General features: G+C 43.7%; 3 long non-coding RNA genes across 4 annotated transcripts in view; 2 read left to right on the top strand and 1 right to left on the bottom strand.

Moving 5' to 3' along the window:
• Positions 1-17,624, top strand: part of LOC145712499 (uncharacterized) — a 37,218-nt gene that overhangs the window by 4,414 nt on the left and 15,180 nt on the right. The gene's annotated exons all lie outside the window — the stretch shown is intronic.
• Positions 1,902-5,218, top strand: LOC144613174 (uncharacterized). Its single transcript, XR_013550500.1, has 2 exons — positions 1,902-2,038; positions 5,016-5,218. It is a non-coding gene; the product is annotated as an uncharacterized LOC144613174 (long non-coding RNA).
• LOC132676514 (uncharacterized) lies at positions 4,691-16,404 on the bottom strand. 2 transcript variants are annotated; one of them, XR_013550499.2, is made up of 3 exons: positions 15,918-16,404; positions 11,320-11,424; positions 4,691-5,686 (listed from the first exon to the last, which is right to left on the bottom strand). It is a non-coding gene; the product is annotated as an uncharacterized LOC132676514 (long non-coding RNA). The 2 variants fall into 2 exon arrangements; XR_013550498.2 differs by having other exon boundaries at positions 4,691-5,479.

Below are 17,624 nucleotides of genomic sequence, written 5' to 3'. Positions count from 1 at the left end.
ATCCATCCCTTGATTGATAGGATAAGGCTGTTATCTCTTAACCTATGGTGTTAAAACAAAGATGTTATCTCTTTTTTTTTTTTTTTTTTTTATTTTTGGGACAGAGAGAGACAGAGCATGAACGGGGGAGGGGCAGAGAGAGAGGGAGACACAGAATCGGAAACAGGCTCCAGGCTCCGAGCCATCAGCCCAGAGCCTGACGCGGGGCTCGAACTCACGGACCGCGAGATCGTGACCTGGCTGAAGTCGGACGCTTAACCGACTGCGCCACCCAGGCGCCCCAGATGTTATCTCTTAAGGCTACCGGTTAGCCCTACCCTTACAGTCATCAGTCAAAGGTCAAAAATGGGTCGGACTATTACACCAACCCGTGGCATTAAAAAAAATAATAGTAATTAAGAGGAAATTGGACAACAAGGATGAAATTGCAGCAAAGACAGCAAAAGTTATAATGCTGGAATGAAATTCAAGTTGAACATAGAGTTACAGAAGGAAGAGCTGGCCAGGGGGGCACCTGGATGGCTCAGTCAGTTAAGTGTCTGACTTCGACTCAGGTCACAATCTTGCGGTTTGTGGGTCCGAGCCCTGCATTGGGCTCTCTGCTGTCAATGCAGAGCCTGCTTCGGATCCTCGGTCTCCCTGTCTCCCTGCCTCTCTGCCCTTCTCCTGCTCACACTCTCACTCTCTCTCTCTCTCAAAATAAATAAATAAACATTTTAAAAAAGAAAAGAAAGAGCTGCCAGGGAAATTTCGACACTGTCACCATTTAAGAGGCTCTAGATTTACAGCCAGAGGAACTTGCGGAAGGGGAACGCATCCACATAAATGAGGGAAGTGATAAAAGGGATGAAAATGTCCCAAGGAAGTGATGCTGTTTTTCTGGGTTTGTTTTTTCTAAGTAACTGTGTTAGACTTCTGTCTGCTCAATATGTGGATGTCCAGAATTTCAGAGGGTATCCAGCAAACTGCTTGTGCATAAATGAAAATAGTGGGACCAGTGCCCCTTCCCAATTCAGTTCTTCGGAAATTGCTACAGAGTCACACGCTTGCAGGCAGTTTATTATTTAGTGTTGCCTAGCAAATAACCCACAATTTGGTGGCTTCGAACAACAAATGTTTACTATCTCACACCATTTCTGAGCGTCAGGAGCAGCTCATGTGTGCACTTCTGGCTCAGGTTCTCTCTTGAGGTGGCACAGCAACTCTCAGCCAGGCCTCAGGCACCTGAAGGCTTGGCCAGGCCTGAAGCATCTGCTCCCAGGCAGACACACTCACATGGCTATTGGCAGGCGCCTCAATTCCTTGCAGGGTGAGCCTCTCAACGTGGCGACTGGCTTCCCTCAGGGCAACCAATCCAAGAGAGAGAGGCGGAAGCCACAGTGTCCTTTAGAACCTTGCCTCAGAAGTGACATGCCACTTTGTCTGCATCCTGTTGATCACATAGGCAACCCTCACTCGATGTGGGAGGGGACTATACAAAGATGTGAATATGGGGGCAGGATCACTGAAGGTGACAAATCACCCAGAAGGAAGATGACGGTGTGAGGGTGTCCTCTGTAGAATGCAATCAGGGCGGGGCGCCTGGGTGGCGCAGTCGGTTAAGCGTCCGACTTCAGCCAGGTCACGATCTCACGGTCCGTGAGTTCGAGCCCCGCGTCGGGCTCTGAGCTGATGGCTCGGAGCCTGGAGCCTGTTTCCGATTCTGTGTCTCCCTCTCTCTCTGTCCCTCCCCCGTTCATGCTCTGTCTCTCTCTGTCCCAAAAATAAAAAAATAAACGTTGAAAAAAAAAAAAAAAAAAAAGAATGCAATCAGGGCTCTGTGTGTGTGTGTGTGTGTGTGTGTGTGTGTGTGTGTGTGTGTGTTTGTGAAATCCTTTACTCCCATCCATGTTTCTCTTCTAGATGTTTTGCTGCATTTCTCTTTCATTTTTCAACTCTTCCCTTGAATTTTGGTTTTATTCTTTATAGTTTAAAAAACGGCCCAGATACATTTTTATGGTTGAATGTATATTTTATACAAGTTCAAGTTCCAGGCTTGGTGAGTTTTCCTAATTTTTTTCCCTCTTCCAGTGTGAGGGTTGCATTTTGTGAGAGATGGACTCAGGGAATGCTGCTTTTTTTTTTTTTAAATGTTTATTTTTGAGAGAGGGAGCAATTGGGGTAGGAGCAGAGAGAGAGGGAGACCGAGGATCAGAAGCAGGCTCCAGCTGACAGCAGAGAGCCCAATGCAGGGCTGGACCTCACAAACTTCAAGATCATGACCTGAGTCAAAGTTGGACACTTAACCAACTGAACCACCCAGGCGCCCAGTAAATTCTGCTTTTGAACTTGGTGGAGAGAAACACTGACATGTCACTGCGGGCAAAAGGGATGCGGGAGGAGAGAGGAAGGAATTACTTTTCCCAGTCACAGGATAAGAGACCACATGTTCCCTGCCCTCTGCTTTTAGAGGTCATTTAAGGGACCATAAGTTTTGGCTGGACAGCTGACTGGTAAACATGGATATTACTGCCTGACACAGCACAGAAGCCCATATTTTCTATTATTTGAGATAATGGCCTCTAGTATATATTGAAGCAAATGTTTAAAATGGGAGGCTATGGTCCCTAGTCATCTGTAACTTGCATCTATTGAGAATCTGTACATTTCAGGCACTTTCCAAATGCCTCGTCCTGAATATGACTGAAAAAGATGAAGTTCAGGAGCAGGAAGGCCAATTGGGAGGCCATTACAATAATTCATGTACAAAATGATGATGGTTGCTCGAATCAGTACAGAGAGAAGTGGAGTGAAATATGTATTTTAGGGTACAGCTGATAGGATTTTCTGACAGTGTATGATGTGAGAGAAAGAGAGGAGTCAAAAATGACTTTGACCTTTTTGGGCCTGAGTAATTGGGCAGATGGAATTGTCATCATTATGGGGAAACTCTAAAGGTTTGGTTACCTGCTGAGAGTAGGATGATTTTGAACTTATCATCTAAATATGAACGCTTTTGAGAATGAATATGACTGCTATTAGTCACTAGGCCTAGATGATAGGAGCAGACTGAGACTGTCCCTTTCAGACCAGGGAGGATGGTTTCCTTACTCACAGGACAGGAGAAGGTACTGGATGTTGAAATAACTGATATATGAGATAAGTATAAATTAAAGCATCTGGAAGAATGGAAGATCTTTTTATTTTTTTTTTTTTAATTTTTTTTTTAACGTTTATTTATTTTTGAGACAGAGAGAGACAGAGCATGAACGGGGGAGGGGCAGAGAGAGAGGGAGACACAGAATCGGAAGCAGGCTCCAGGCTCTGAGCCATCAGCCCAGAGCCCGACGCAGGGCTCGAACTCACGGACTCACAGACCGTGAGATCGTGACCTGAGCTGAAGTCGGACGCTTAACTGACTGAGCCACCCAGGCGCCCCTGGAAGATCTTTTTAAATATTTATTTATTTCTTTAGAGAGAGTGGGGCAGTGTGAGCAGGGAGGAGCACAGAGAGAGGGAGAGAGAGAATCCCAAGCAGGCTCTGTGCTGTCAGTGCAGAGTCCCAAATGGGGCTCGATCCCACAAACTGTGAGATCATGACTTGAGCCAAAATCAAGAGTCAGACATTTAGCTGACTGAGCCCCCAGGCGCCCCCTGGAAGGATGGAAGATAAACTAGACTATAGTCACATGGTACGGTTGCTGAACACATGAAGAAATCAGGAAGATTAGTTGTTTCTGAATCTGAAGTGATCTGAATGACAGAATGATCACCCAGGTCCAGCTACCTGAGTGGAGGTACATGATAGGCAAAGTTAGCCAGGTACGGGGTTTGACCAAATGGTAAAGCAAGAATGGAGGGACTAATAATGATTGAGAATCAACATTAAGCTGGACAAGTAGGGAAGGGGGACACCACTGGGTGAGGGACATCTAGAAATGACAAAGTCTCAGACATGATCAGGTTCTGATTGTTCTCCATGCCCGACGGTGGAGATTACCAATGAGACTGTATGTAAATACTCTTCCTTCTTACCCTTTCACACTATTGGTTATTTTTTAAAGGTGAGGGAGGGGGGTCTAACAAGAATAGGACATTGGCGGGGCACCTGGGTGGCTCAGTTGGTTGAGCAACCAACTTCAGTTCAGGTCATGATCTTGTGGTTCGTGAGTTTGAGCCCCGCGTCGGGCTCCATGCTGACAGCTCAGAGCCTGGAGCCTGCTTCGGATTCTGTGTCTCCCTCTCTCTCTACCCCTCCCCGGCTCATGCTCTGTCTCTCCCTCTCTCTCAAAGATAAACATTAAAAAAAAAAAAAATTAAAAAAAAAAAAGAATATGACATCGGGGTAAAACTAAATCTATACATTTATTCAGTAAACTAATTATCATATCAAGAATACCTCTTTCTCTTCTGTGAAATATTTTTTTCTTTCCTGATCTGATTCCCTTTCACCTAAAATGGTGAAATGGTCTAAAATGACCTGGCAGTGCTATCCAATAGAAATATAATGTGAACCATATATGTAATTTTAAATTTTGTAGGGGCCATGTTAAAAATGTAACAATAAACAGTTGAAATTTGGGGCACCTAGCTGGCTCAGTCAGAGGAACGTGAGACTCTTGATCTCGGGGTCATGAGCTCGAGCCCCATGTGGGGAGTAGAGATTACTTAAATAAATAAAACCCATTTAAAAAAAAAGAAACAGGTGAAATTAACTTTAATAACAGATTTTATTTTTTAAATATTCAAAATATTATTCCAATATATAACCAATATAAAAATTACCAAGATACTTCACATTTTTTATTGCAGTGTCATACTTCTAATATTTATTTCACATACTTTCTTCACTTTGGATTTCACAAGCCACTAACTCTTTGAGTCTCAGTTTCTTAATCTGTAAAATGGGAACACTAATATCCATTTTATCAGGCTGACCTGGGGTTTAAAAACAATATATGCAAATCAATTGCAGCAATGCATGCCCAGTAGAAGATGCTTATAAACAATAGTCTTCCATTAATCCTCTCATCTAGGCCGAGAGAAAAGTAATCATCCCTTACTTGCGAATGAGAAAACTGAAATGCAAGAATGATTGACAGACGTGTCCATGTTATCACAGTGAGAAAGGATTGGAACCCAGTTATTCTGCTCCCGGCCCAATCTATTCACTCATTTACATCCAAACACTGTAGCTTCTGGGGATGAAGCAATAAACAAGACAAACTTTCTGCTCTCATAGAGCTTCCATTTTAATGGACAGAAAATCAACAATAAATATGCCGTGTGGTAGTGATGCAAAATAAAGCAGAGGGATGAAGGTTGATGTGTGGTGAGTGGCGGAGCCTTTTACGTAGGACTCAGAGGAAAGCCCATGTGATGAAGTCGCATTTGGGTAGAACTCTGAAGGAGGCAGGGGAGTGAAGCGTGTTGGCATCTGCGATCAGATCATTGTAAGCATGACTGGTGTGATCTGGAGACAGCAAGGAAGCCAGAGGGGCTGGAGGAAGGTAAAGTAGGAAGAAGAGATCAGACGGTGGGGTTGAGAAGTAGATCCTGTAGTGCCCCCGTAGTCCCTTGTTCTTAGCACACTGCTGTCCTGCTCCTCAGAGAACTCGTCCAGTTTTTACTCCGTGACCCAGGAATTCTTCTCTAGTACTCTACTCCCCTTCCATCCTACCATTCGTTAGTAGGCATCGTAAACGCTCTGATAATAAAAGGATGTAAAATTGAAAATTTGACAATTCTCCTCCAGATAGATTGCTGGTAGGATCATCACAGGGAAGGTGTTGTCAATCAGGTATCATAGATGAGGAAATGGACACAATACAATGAAGCTTTTTTTTGGTCCTGGGTCTTCAATATCTGCTGTGTATATGACACTTAAGAGCATCTGAATTCAGATGCTAAATTTTCATCAGAAAGACTTAAGGGGCAAAATACATACATACATACATACATACATACATACATACATACATACGAGAAATACTTGAGGGGCACCTGGGTGGCACATTGATTAAGGGTTTCACTCTTGGTTTTGGCTCAGGTCATGATCTCACAATTCGTGGGTTCAAGCCCCACTTCGAGCTCAGTGCTGCTGGTGTGAGGCCTGCTTAGGATTCTCTCTCTCTCTCCCTCTCTCTGTGCCTCTCCCCTGCTCTCTCTCTCAAAATAAATAAACTTAAAAAAAAAAAAAAAGAAATGCTTGATCTATATTTAGATTTCATAAAGTTTACTATTGAAAAAATATTTATATACCAAGTTATTCCAGGCCCACTTAAAAGCTTTCCAGTAACTGAATCAAATATCTGTGTTTAAACTTATATTAAAATTGAAAGGAGGGGCACCAGGGCGGCTCAGTCGGTTAAGCATCTGACTTTTGACCTCAGCTCAGGTTTTGGTCTCAGGCTTGTGAGTTCAAGCCTTGCATTGGGGAGTGACACACCCAGGATGGACGTTACTTAAAAAGATAAAAAAAAGAAGAAAGAAAGGAAAAGGAAAAGTTCCGTTCTTTTGTCACAGTAGTCACATTTCAAGTGCTCAACAGCTACATGTGGCTTCATATCAGATAGGGCAGTTTTAGGCAGACACGATCTTTTTAAAAAAAAATTTTTTTTCTTAATGTTTTTATTTATTTTTGAGACAGAGAGAGACAGAGCATGAGCAGGGAAGGGGCAGAGAGAGAGGGAGACACAGAATCAGAAGCAGGCTCCAGGCTCTGAGCCATCAGCACAGAGCCCGATATGGGGCTCGAACCCACAGACTGTGAGTCAGACGCCCAACCGACTGAGCCACCCAGGCGCCCAGACACGATCTTTTTAAGGAGTACCTTTGTGAGTTTCCTAATTTGTGTTTCCACAGGGTTTGTATTTATCTCTTCATTATACTTACATCTCATTATAAGGGCCTGAGGGTTTTTATATCTTTTCTTGGAATTATACTCTGTGATATTTAAAAAGGTATTCCTTAGTCATCTTTCTAGCTCCAGTGCCTGGCACCATTCCTGGCCAAAACCGGGGCTTGGGCAAGTTATTATATTTAGTAAACACATTGGTAGTATAGTGAGTTAAATAGCGGCCTCCCAAGAAGATATGCCCAAGTCCTAACTAATCCCTGGAACCTGTGAAGGTGACCTCATTTGGAATAAGGGTTTTTGTAGGCATAATTAAAGGATCTCAAGATGAGATCATCCTGGCTTAAGATGGGCCCTAAATCCAACGACAGGTGTCCTTATAAGACATAGGAAAGGAGAAGACACACAGAGAGCTTATGACATACAGAAGAGCTTACAGACATCCAGAGACACACAGAAGACATACATACAGAGAGACAGGGAGAAAAGGCCATGTGAAGATGGTGGCAGAGACTGTAGGGCAGTCACGAGCCGAGGAATACCAAGGATTGCCAGCAGCCACCAGGACAGAGGACTGGGATGGGCCCCTTTTCAGAACTTCCGGAAGGAGCCAATTCTGCCAACAGCTTGATGTCAGACTTCTGGCCTCTAGACCTGTGAGAGAATTTTCGTCTTAAGCCACCAGGGTTATGGCAATTTGTACAGCAGCCTTGGAAAGACAAGTAGCCTGTCTCCTTGCCACAGATCATGATCATGTCAGGAGGCAGAAAGTCTCAGAGGAGTGACTGAGATGGTAAATCATCTCCCTGGATTTTACTTTATTTTTTTTTTCAGTTTATATATGTATTTTGAGAGAGAGAGAGAGAGAGTACAAGCAGGGAAGGGGCAGAGAGAGGGAGAGACAGAATCCCAAGCAGGCTCATGAACCGAAATCATGACCTGAGCCAAGATCAAGAGTTGGACACTTCAGGGGCGCCTGGGTGGCGCAGTCGGTTAAGCGTCCGACTTCAGCCAGGTCACGATCTCGCGGTCCGTGAGTTCGAGCCCCGCGTCAGGCTCTGGGCTGATGGCTCGGAGCCTGGAGCCTGTTTCCGATTCTGTGTCTCCCTCTCTCTCTGCCCCTCCCCCATTCATGCTCTGTCTCTCTCTGTCCCAAAAATAAAAAAAAAAAAAAAAAAAAAAAAAAAAAAAAGAGTTGGACACTTCACTGACGGAGCCACCCAAATGCCCCATCCTGAATTTTATTAATAACCAAGAGGGCTGGGGTGGTGCCTGGGCGGCTTAGGCGGTTAAGCCTCTGACTTCAGCTCAGGTCATGATCTCGCAGTTCGTGGGTTCGAGCCCCACATGGGGCTCTGCGCTGACAGCTCAGAGCCTGGAGCCTGCTTCGGATTCTCCCTCTCTCTCTGCCCCTTCCCTGCTCGTGCGCTCTCTCTCTCTCAAAATAAACAAACATTAAAAAAATTAATAACCAAAAGAGGGATCTTGTGACTGGAATATAGATAAGATGCCATGAGACTCTGAAGGTGATTTTAGAAAAGGAGCATAGAGAGAATACAATCTTGTAACAGAACTAAAGGTTTTTGATAGCCCCCTGCAACATTTTAGCTAATGATGGAACACCAAAAGAACTCCAATTAAATCTGGTAACCAATCAAGGCTACTTACTATCACTATTGCTGATATTGTCCACAAATTTTTATCAATGCAATAATTCAAGAAACAAAAGTAGATTATCTATTTAAAAAGAATTAAGTTTTAGGGGCGCCTGGGTGGCTCAGTCGGTTAAGCATCCGACTTCAGCTCAGGTCACAATCTCGCAGTCCGTGAGTTCGAGCCCCGCGTCGGGCTCTGGGCCGATGGCTCAGAGCCTGGAGCCTGCTTCCAATTCTGTGTCTCCCTCTCTCTCTGCCTCTCCCCCGTTCATGCTCTGTCTCTCTCTGTCTCAAAAATAAATAAACGTTAAAAAAATTTTTTTTAAAACAAATGAGGGGTGCCTGGCTGGCTCAGTCAGTAGGGCACCCGACTCTTAATCTTGGGGTGGTGAGTCTGAGCCCCATGTTGGGTGTAAAGATTACTTAAAAGAAAATAAAATATTTAAAAACAAATTGAAAACCAAACTAAGAAAAAAAAAAAAAACTACTGAAATACTAGCAAGATATTTGAACTATTTAATTACCAAAAAACTTTCCTATTCCCCAGTAATCTGATAAAATGTGACTAAATTCTAGTCGTATTGTAATAAATATAGAAGCATCGAGGTATTTGCTGAGAAGAGCATGACATTTATAAGGACAAACTCAAAACGGTGTGGAGAGATACAAAATAGAACTTGGTAAACGGGGTAAGGCAAGGACATGGGTCGGGGTGGGGGTGCATCTGATCACTGGACAGTCTAGCTGGGTCCAATCCCAGGACAGCTGACACAGGCCAGCAGAGGGTGAACCGCTTTACCTTTCCAGCCCATGGATCATGGTGTTTCCTTTGAGGCAGTAAGGCCAAGGAACAGAATAGGTAACACCATACAGATGCGCAGTTGTACTATTTATTAACAGAATCGGCAGGAAAAGCAACAAGTTTCCAATGTCCAGAGACGCTCTTCTCGAGAGCCTTCTAAGCCATTGCTTCCTACCTGTTTCTCCACCATCTTCACTTGTCACACAAATCCCTCATAAAACATTACTGCAAAACACATCTACGAGTTGGGTACCCTTAAGTTACTGATATTCCATTTGCTTCTGTTTCCCCATTTATAAAACAATAGCGGTGATATTACCATTACACAGACCATAAGGGAGGTGCTCATAGAATATATTTTAATTGCTGTTACTTCAACAGGGTCCCTAAGGAGGTTAAACTATAAATCATTTTATAGTTTTATATTTGGATCTGTGATCTGAGTTAAAATATAAGGCGTGAAGTTTCAATTAGGGTTTATTTTATCCATATATGGATATCCAATCATTCGGCACTGAATTATTAATTATTAATTAATTAATTAATTCACTGAATTATTAAAGACTATCCATTTTCCACTGAATTTCTGAAACTTTGTCAAAAATCAGTTGGCCATATTTGTGTCAATTTCTGGACTCTATTTTGTTCCACTAATCATCCCTTCACTAATACCGTGCTATCTTAATTCTTATGGCTTTATAGGAAGCCTTAAAATTAGGTAGTATGATTCCTCCAACTTTATTCTTCTTTTTCAAAACAGTTTTGGCAAGGGGGTGCCTGGGTTGCTCAGTCGGTTAAGCATCTGACTTAATTTCAGTTGAGGTCATATCTCATAATTCCTGAGATCGAGCTCCAGGTCTGGCTCTGCACTGACAGCACAGAGCCTGCTTGGGATTCTCCCTGCCTTTCCCTTGCTCATCCTCTCTCTCTCTCAAAACAAATAAATAAACATTAAAAACAAAAGTTTTGGTGAGGCCCTTGGCTGGCTCAGTTGGTGGGGTGTGTGACCCTTGATCTCTGGGTCATCAGTTTGAGCCCCACGCTGGGCATAGAGCTCACTTAAAATAGTTTTGGCTATTCAGTTCTTTTTTCATTATATACTGTTTCTCTTTATCCCTGGTAATTTTCATTGTTCAGAAGTCTACTTTGTCTGATATTAATACAGTCACTTCAGATTTTTGTTTACTGTTCCATGTTATATCTTTTCCTATCCCTTTATCTAAAACTCCCTATACAGATTTTCTTGTAGATACTGGGTCTTTTTTAAAGCCATTCCAACAATTGCTGTTGTTTAATTGGTTTGTTTATGCCATTTATATTTCATGCCAAAGAGTTAACACAGCAGGCCTGAGCCTGCTAACTTTATCAAGGCCTGCTTGCAAGGCCAGCCCTTGGCTGGTATCTGAGAACATGCCTGGTAAATGGCTGCCTACACTTATAAAAAACTTTCCCTAAATGGTAAGAGTAGCTCACTGCACCTAAACAAACGTGTATGCTGAACACCTGCTTTCCTTCTGGACGTCTGGGATTTCAGTGACTGCCCCGAGTAACACTGGTACTTTGTGCCTCCGTGATTGACTTCTGAGAAAGATCCCGAATTCCTAGCTCTGGTGAGCTTCCCTCATAACAACACTTCACACAACTTGTTGCTGGGAGAATTCAGAGCATCCTGTGTGACTCCACTAAGAGGACTCTGGGAAGCTCAGGCCTGGTTTCTTCCAGACGTCACCCCATGAACTTTTGCTGATTCTGTTTTGCATCCTCATAATGTAAATATATCTTAGCCACAAGTACGACTATATCCTGAGTCCTATGAACCTTTCTGTGAAAAATCGTTTATTTTAATTTGGTAATAGAAATTTTAGTTAAGTGTTTCACTCAGCAAAACACACCTAAAATAAACTAACAGTAAAAAGAAAGTTTTAAATTGAGGCTTCACAATTTCATATAATCACAAAGACCAAAACCCTACAGTATGAATATTATGTTTCAATTTTCAAATTTAATGTTATAAAACCTTAACTTACCTTAGAAGAAAAGATTAGGGGGCACCTGGCTGGCTCAGCTGGAAGGGCATGCGGCTCTTGATCTTGGGGTCATGAGTTTAAGCCCCGCGTTGGGTATAGAGATTACTTAAATAAAAATAAAACTTAAAATATATATATTAGAATGAAAAAAATCAAAATCTTAAAAGATTATGACTCTAATAGCTATAATTGAATTTTTCAAAAGCATGTCTCTTGACTGTGTTTAGAGCATCATGGCATAAAAGTTTTATTTCACATAATCATTTTAATATGCATATATAATTGCTGACTTACACTACCACAATATAAATTGAAATAAGCTCAAAATGCAAGAGACATTTTGAGGCATTACAAAATATTAAAAAAAAATTTTTTTTAATGTTTTATTTATTTTTGAGACAGAGAGAGACAGAGCATGAGCAGGGGAGGGGCAGAGAGAGAGGGAGACACAGAATCCGAAGCAGGCTCCGGGCTCTGAGATAGCAGCACAGAGCCCGACGCGGGGCTCGAACTCACGGACCCTGAGATCATGACCTGAGCTGAAGTCGGACGCTTAACCGACTGAGCCACCCAGGCGCCCCAGCATTACAAAATATTAAAAAGGCAATTTTTAAAAAATACTGATTTCACAAGTTCATGGTGCAAATCTGTTACACAGCTTCCACTTCTGTAATAACAGCTGCTCATTGTATAAGCTTAGACTTCAGTCAGTGGAGTTTTCCTATAAAACTAGCTATCTCAGGGGCAGCTGGGTGGCTCATTCAGTTGAGTGTCTGACTTCAGCTCAGGTCATGATTTCACAGTGCACAGGTTCGAGCCCAGTGTTGGACCCTGTGCTGACACCCCAGAGCCTGGAGCCTGCTTTAGATTTTGCGTCTCCCTCTCTCTGCCCCTCCCCTGCTTGCACTCTGTCTCTCAAAAACGAATAAACACTAATTTTTTTTTAAAGAATGCAGTGCATTTAAAAAAATGAATTGTATTTTTTATAGTAGCAATAAAATATGTGGAAATCTAATTAAAAAATATAATACTATTGGGACACCTGGGTGGCTCAGTCAGTTGAGCAGCTGACTCTCAATTTCAGCTCCAGCCATGATCCCAGGGTGGTTAGACCGAACCCCCTATAGGGCTCCATGCTCTGCTTAGGATTCTCTCTCTCTGTCCCTCTACCCCTCTCCCCTGCTCACACTCTCTCTCTCAAATTAACAAAAATTGTTTTAAATAACAATACCATTTATGATAGCTCAGCAAAATCAAAATTACTTAGGTATTTAACAAACATAACAAAACATATGGAGGACTGATATGCTAAAAACTACAAAAAACTTATGAAAGAAATCTAAGATCTAAGTAAATGAACAGACGTACTATGCTCAGAGATTGGAAGACTCAACATAGCAAAGACAGATGTCAATTCTCTCCCAAAATGATATATAGGTTTAACATATTTCCTATCAAAATCCCAGCAATATTTTTTATAAAATATAAACAACTGTTCTAAAATGTATATGAGGAGAGCCTGGGTGGCTCAGTCAGCCAAGCATCTGACTCTTGATTTCGGCTCAGGTCATGATCTCGCAAATCTTGGGATCAGTCTGAGTTGGGCTCCCCACTGATAGCCTGATAGCATGGGTCCTGTTCAGGATTCTCTCTCTCTTCTCTTTCTGTCCCTCCCCCTGCTCATGCGCAGTCTCTAAATACATAAACAAATAAACATTTAAAGGGGGGGGGGGTGGCTCCTGTAAGTCAGCAGAACAGAGAAAAGAGTCCAGATCTAGACCCACACAGACAGGGCCATTTGATTTCTTACAATGGAGCAAAGGCAATTCAGTAGAGAAATAGTCTTTTCAACAATAGTGCTAGAACAATTGTATAGCCATTTTTCTGCATACCCATATCTATAAAGAAAAAAAAAAAAAAGATGGGGTGCCCAGCTGACTCAGTCAGTAGAGCAAGCAACTTTTGATCTTGGGATCCTGAGTTTGAGCCCCACATGTAGGGTACAGTTTGCTTAAAATTTAAAAAAGTGGTTTTTAATTAAAAAAAAAAAAAAAAACAGAGAGAACCTTGAACTAAATCTCACACCTCATTAAAAACAAAAACAAGGGGCGCCTGGGTGGCGCAGTCGTTAAGCGTCCGACTTCAGCCAGGTCACGATCTCGCGGTCCGTGAGTTCGAGCCCCGCGTCAGGCTCTGGGCTGATGGCTCGGAGCCTGGAGCCTGTTTCTGATTCTGTGTCTCCCTCTCTCTCTGCCCCTCCCCCGTTCATGCTCTGTCTCTCTCTGTCCCAAAAATAAATAAAAAACGTTGAAAAAAAAATTAAAAAAAAAAAAAAACAAAAAAACCAAAAAACTCAGAATGAAACTTAAATGTAAAATGTAAAGGTATAAACTTTTAAAAGAAAATATAGGTGAAAAAGTCAAGACCTAGTGTTATGCAAATAGATATAATACCAAAAGCAAGATCCATAAAAGAAAAAGTTGACAGACTTGACTTCATCAAAATTAAAAATTTTTTTGCTCTGGGGGCGCCTGGGTGGCTCAGTCGGTTAAACAACTACTTCTGCTTAGGTCATGATCTCGCGGTTTGTGGGTTCGAGCCCCATGTGGAGCCTGCTTTGGATTCTGTGTCTCCCTCTCTCTGCCCCTTCCCCAGTCGCACTATGTCTCTCTTTCAAAAATAAATAAACATTTAAAAAAAAAAGACAACTTTTCTGCTCTGCAATACTGTGGGAGAGGAGTAGAGAGAGAGGGTGACAGAAAATCCCCATCAGGCTCCACACTGTCAGCGCAGAGCCCAATGTGGGACTCAAACCCACAAATCATGAGTTCATAACCTGAGCTGAAATCAAGAGTTGGACACTTAACCAACAGCCACTCAGGCACCCCATACAATATTAAGAGAAGATGAACTATAAACTGGAAGAATTTTTTTTTTTTTTAAATTAGGCTTCATGCCCAGCACAGAGCCCAACATGGGGCTTGAACTCACAACCCTGAAATCAAGACCTGAGCTGAAATCAAGAGTCGGTTGCTTAACCAACTGATCCACCCAGGGGCCTCTGGAAGAAAATTTTGTAAATCACTCATCTGGACCTGTATTTAGAAAGTATAAGGAACTGTCAGATCTCAACAGGAAGGAAACAACCCAATTTTTTTTTTTAATTTTTTTTTTTAACGTTTATTTATTTTTGAGACAGAGAGAGACAGAGCATGAACAGGGGAGGGGCAGAGAGAGAGGGAGACACAGAATCTGAAACAGGCTCCAGGCTCTGAGCTGTCAGCACAGAGCCCGACGCGGGGCTCGAACTCACGGACCGTGAGTTCATGACCTGAGCCGAAGTCGGATGCTTAACCGACCAAGCCACCCAGGCGCCCCTTCAACCCAATTTTTAAAAATGAGAAAAATACTTATTCAGATACGTACAAAGGGATATGGGGATGACAAGTAAGTTCATGAAAAGATAATCATTAGCCATTAGTGAAATGCAAATTAAAGCCATGATAAAATATGGCCATATAGCCCATTAGAATGGCTAGAACAAATATTTTAAGTTTCTAAAATGACAATATCAAGTACTAGTGAAGATATAAAGCAACTGGAACTCTCATGCATTGCTAATGGGAATGCAAAATGGTACATACACTGGAAAAGTTTAGTAATTGCTTATAAAGTTAAATACTTTATAATCTAGCAATCCCACTGGGGTTAGGGAGGTAAATTGGTACGACTATTTTAGAAAGTATCTTTATGGGGGTGCCTGACTGGCTCAGTCATTAAGCAACCGACCGACTCTTGATTTCAGCTCAGGTCATGATCTCAGGGTCGTGAGATTGAGCCCCGAGTCCAGATCTGTGTTTATAGCATGGAGCCTGCTTGGGATTCTCTCTCTCCCTCCCTCTCTGCTCCTCCCTGCATACACACACACTCTCTCTCAAAAATAAACAAACTAAAAAAAAATAAAATAAAATGATAGTATCTTTATGTGACGAAGTTGAATGTGGGCAAACCCTATAACCCAGGAATTCCACTGCAGGTATAATCTAAAGTAAATCTGGCACATGTGCTCCAGAAGACATATGCTGGTTCAAAGTACCATTGTTTATCATATCCCAAAATGGAAATAACTTATATGTCCTTTAACAGAATAGTGAAGAAATAAGTTGTTGCCTGCTTATTAAACGGAATATCATAGGGCACCTGGGTGGCTCAGTTGGTTAAGCTTCCGACTCCAGCTCAGGCCATGATCCTGAGGTTCTTGAGTTTGAGCCCCTCACAGGGCTCTGTGCTGACAGCTCAAAATCTGGAGCCTGCTTCGATTCTGTGTCTCCCCCTTTCTCTGCCTCTCCCTGACACCCCTGCCCTAAGGAAGGGATTCCTCACACTTGGTCCCTCTGGATCCTCCTGTCTCCATCTCCCCAGACAGAATAGCGATTCCCCCACTGGAGCCAAGAACCTTGGCTCGCTCTACAACGACCCCCCCACACACACACTCCAAACCCCAGTCCCATTGTCCCCACCCCCAGAAGGCCCAATTCTCTGCAGGTCCCCCTTGTACGACCCTCAGCCTCGGACCCGCCGCCCGTCCCGCCCCTCACATCGGACTCCGAGTCTCCACGCTCTCGCTCTTCTTCACATTCCGCACCTTGGTCGTCCCTCTGAGCACCCAGGGGAGGATGGAACACTGGGGACTAGGCATCTGTAGCTAAGGCAGTTGGCGCTTGTTTATTATCACCATGGAAACCCCTGGCATTGCTCCCCTGGCGGGGCCTCCGAAGGGTGGGGCCTGGCGCGCGGTAGCGCCCCCCCCCCCCCCCCCCGCCCTTCGGGCACACGCAGCGCTTCCGGCAGCCCCGCTGTTCTGGGCTTGCCGGGTCTCCGCTCCACCCTGCACCCCCAGCACCCGGGAGCACCAGCCCCGGGAGCCCGCGCCCCCGCTCCGCTTCCATATTCTCGCCAAACCCCACCTTCTTCCCCAGGAAGATGGAGCGGGAAGGACTTAGCGCGGCGGGGCAGGCCCTCAGTGGCTGGCTCCGGGGGCGGGGCCGCGAGGGCGCCATTGTGACGCGCCTGAAACGGAGCGGGGATTGGTCTGCCAAGCGTGGGCGGAGCCAGGGCCTGTGGGTGCGGACAGTGAGGTAGGGGAGTGGCGCCGCAGAACATTCCTGAGTCGCTGAGGCTGCCCACTGAGAAGCACTTCAAAGGGCGGGCCCCAAAGACGTCTAGATAGAAGACCACCGTGAGAGGAGATATGGAGTCGTTTCCTGTCGAGGGAGAAAGAGGGAATCAGGAACACCAGAGACATAAAGGCGGCTCAGAGGGCAGAGCATGAGGAGTGGGTGCAGGTTGTGCTCCCAGCTCTTGGGTTCCTACTCCGCACTGTCAGGTAGCTTCACCTGGCTCTAGGTTCCTCTGGAGAACAGGGCTTTGGCTTCTGGCCCGGTTCTCAGAGAAAAGCGCCAGTTCGATGTCATTTGAGTTCCTCCTACATCCAGGCCACCAGTGTTTTTGCTCTCAAGACAGACTGAATTTGTACACAGTCGTAATTAGCAGTATGGGGGGCCAAAAGTTGTCATATTTCTGTAGCAAAAGCTGCTAAGCAGTCTTCTTTTGCTTTCCATCTTTAAAAAAGATTTTTCTTCAATGTTTATTTTTGAGAGACAGAGTGTGAGTGGGGGAGGGGCAGAAAGCGAGAAGGAGACAGGGAATCTGAAGCAGGCTCCAGGCTTTGAACTGTTAGCACAGAGCCGGACTTGGGGCTCGAACTCAGGAACCATGAGAACATGACCTGAGCCAAAGTTCAGGCTTAACCCACTGAGCCACCCAGGTGCCCCTGTTTTGTTTTGTTTTGTTTTGTTTTGTTTTGTTTTGTTTTAATCCTTCATTGTTTGATCATAACTATGCGTAGTCTTTGGTGGGCATCACCAATATGAATAAACTCCTATTTCAGAATTACACGTAAGCAGGGGCGCCTGAGTGGCTCATTCGGTTGAGCCTCCGACTTCGACTTAGGTCATGATCTCACAATTCGTGGATTTGAGCCCTGCCTCAGGCTCTGTGCTGAGAGTCTAGAGCCTGGAACCTGCCTCAGATTCTGTGCCTCCCTTTCTCTCTGCCCCTCCCCTGCTTGCACTCTCTCAAAAATGAATAAACGTTTCAAAAATGAAAAAAATTAAAAAAAAAGAATTATACGTAAGCATACACAAAAAATAAAACCTTACAGGCTATAATGAGAAATCAAAACATTAAGGTGAATGGTAAAATGGGGCAAGGTCTTTGTATATAAAAACCTTGCATGTGAAATG

The sequence above is a fragment of the Panthera onca genome, chromosome D2 (genome assembly GCF_046562875.1).
Source record: "Panthera onca isolate mPanOnc1 chromosome D2, mPanOnc1 haplotype 2, whole genome shotgun sequence".
NCBI lineage: Eukaryota > Metazoa > Chordata > Mammalia > Carnivora > Felidae > Panthera > Panthera onca.
This window is presented reverse-complemented; position numbering and strand designations above follow the sequence as displayed.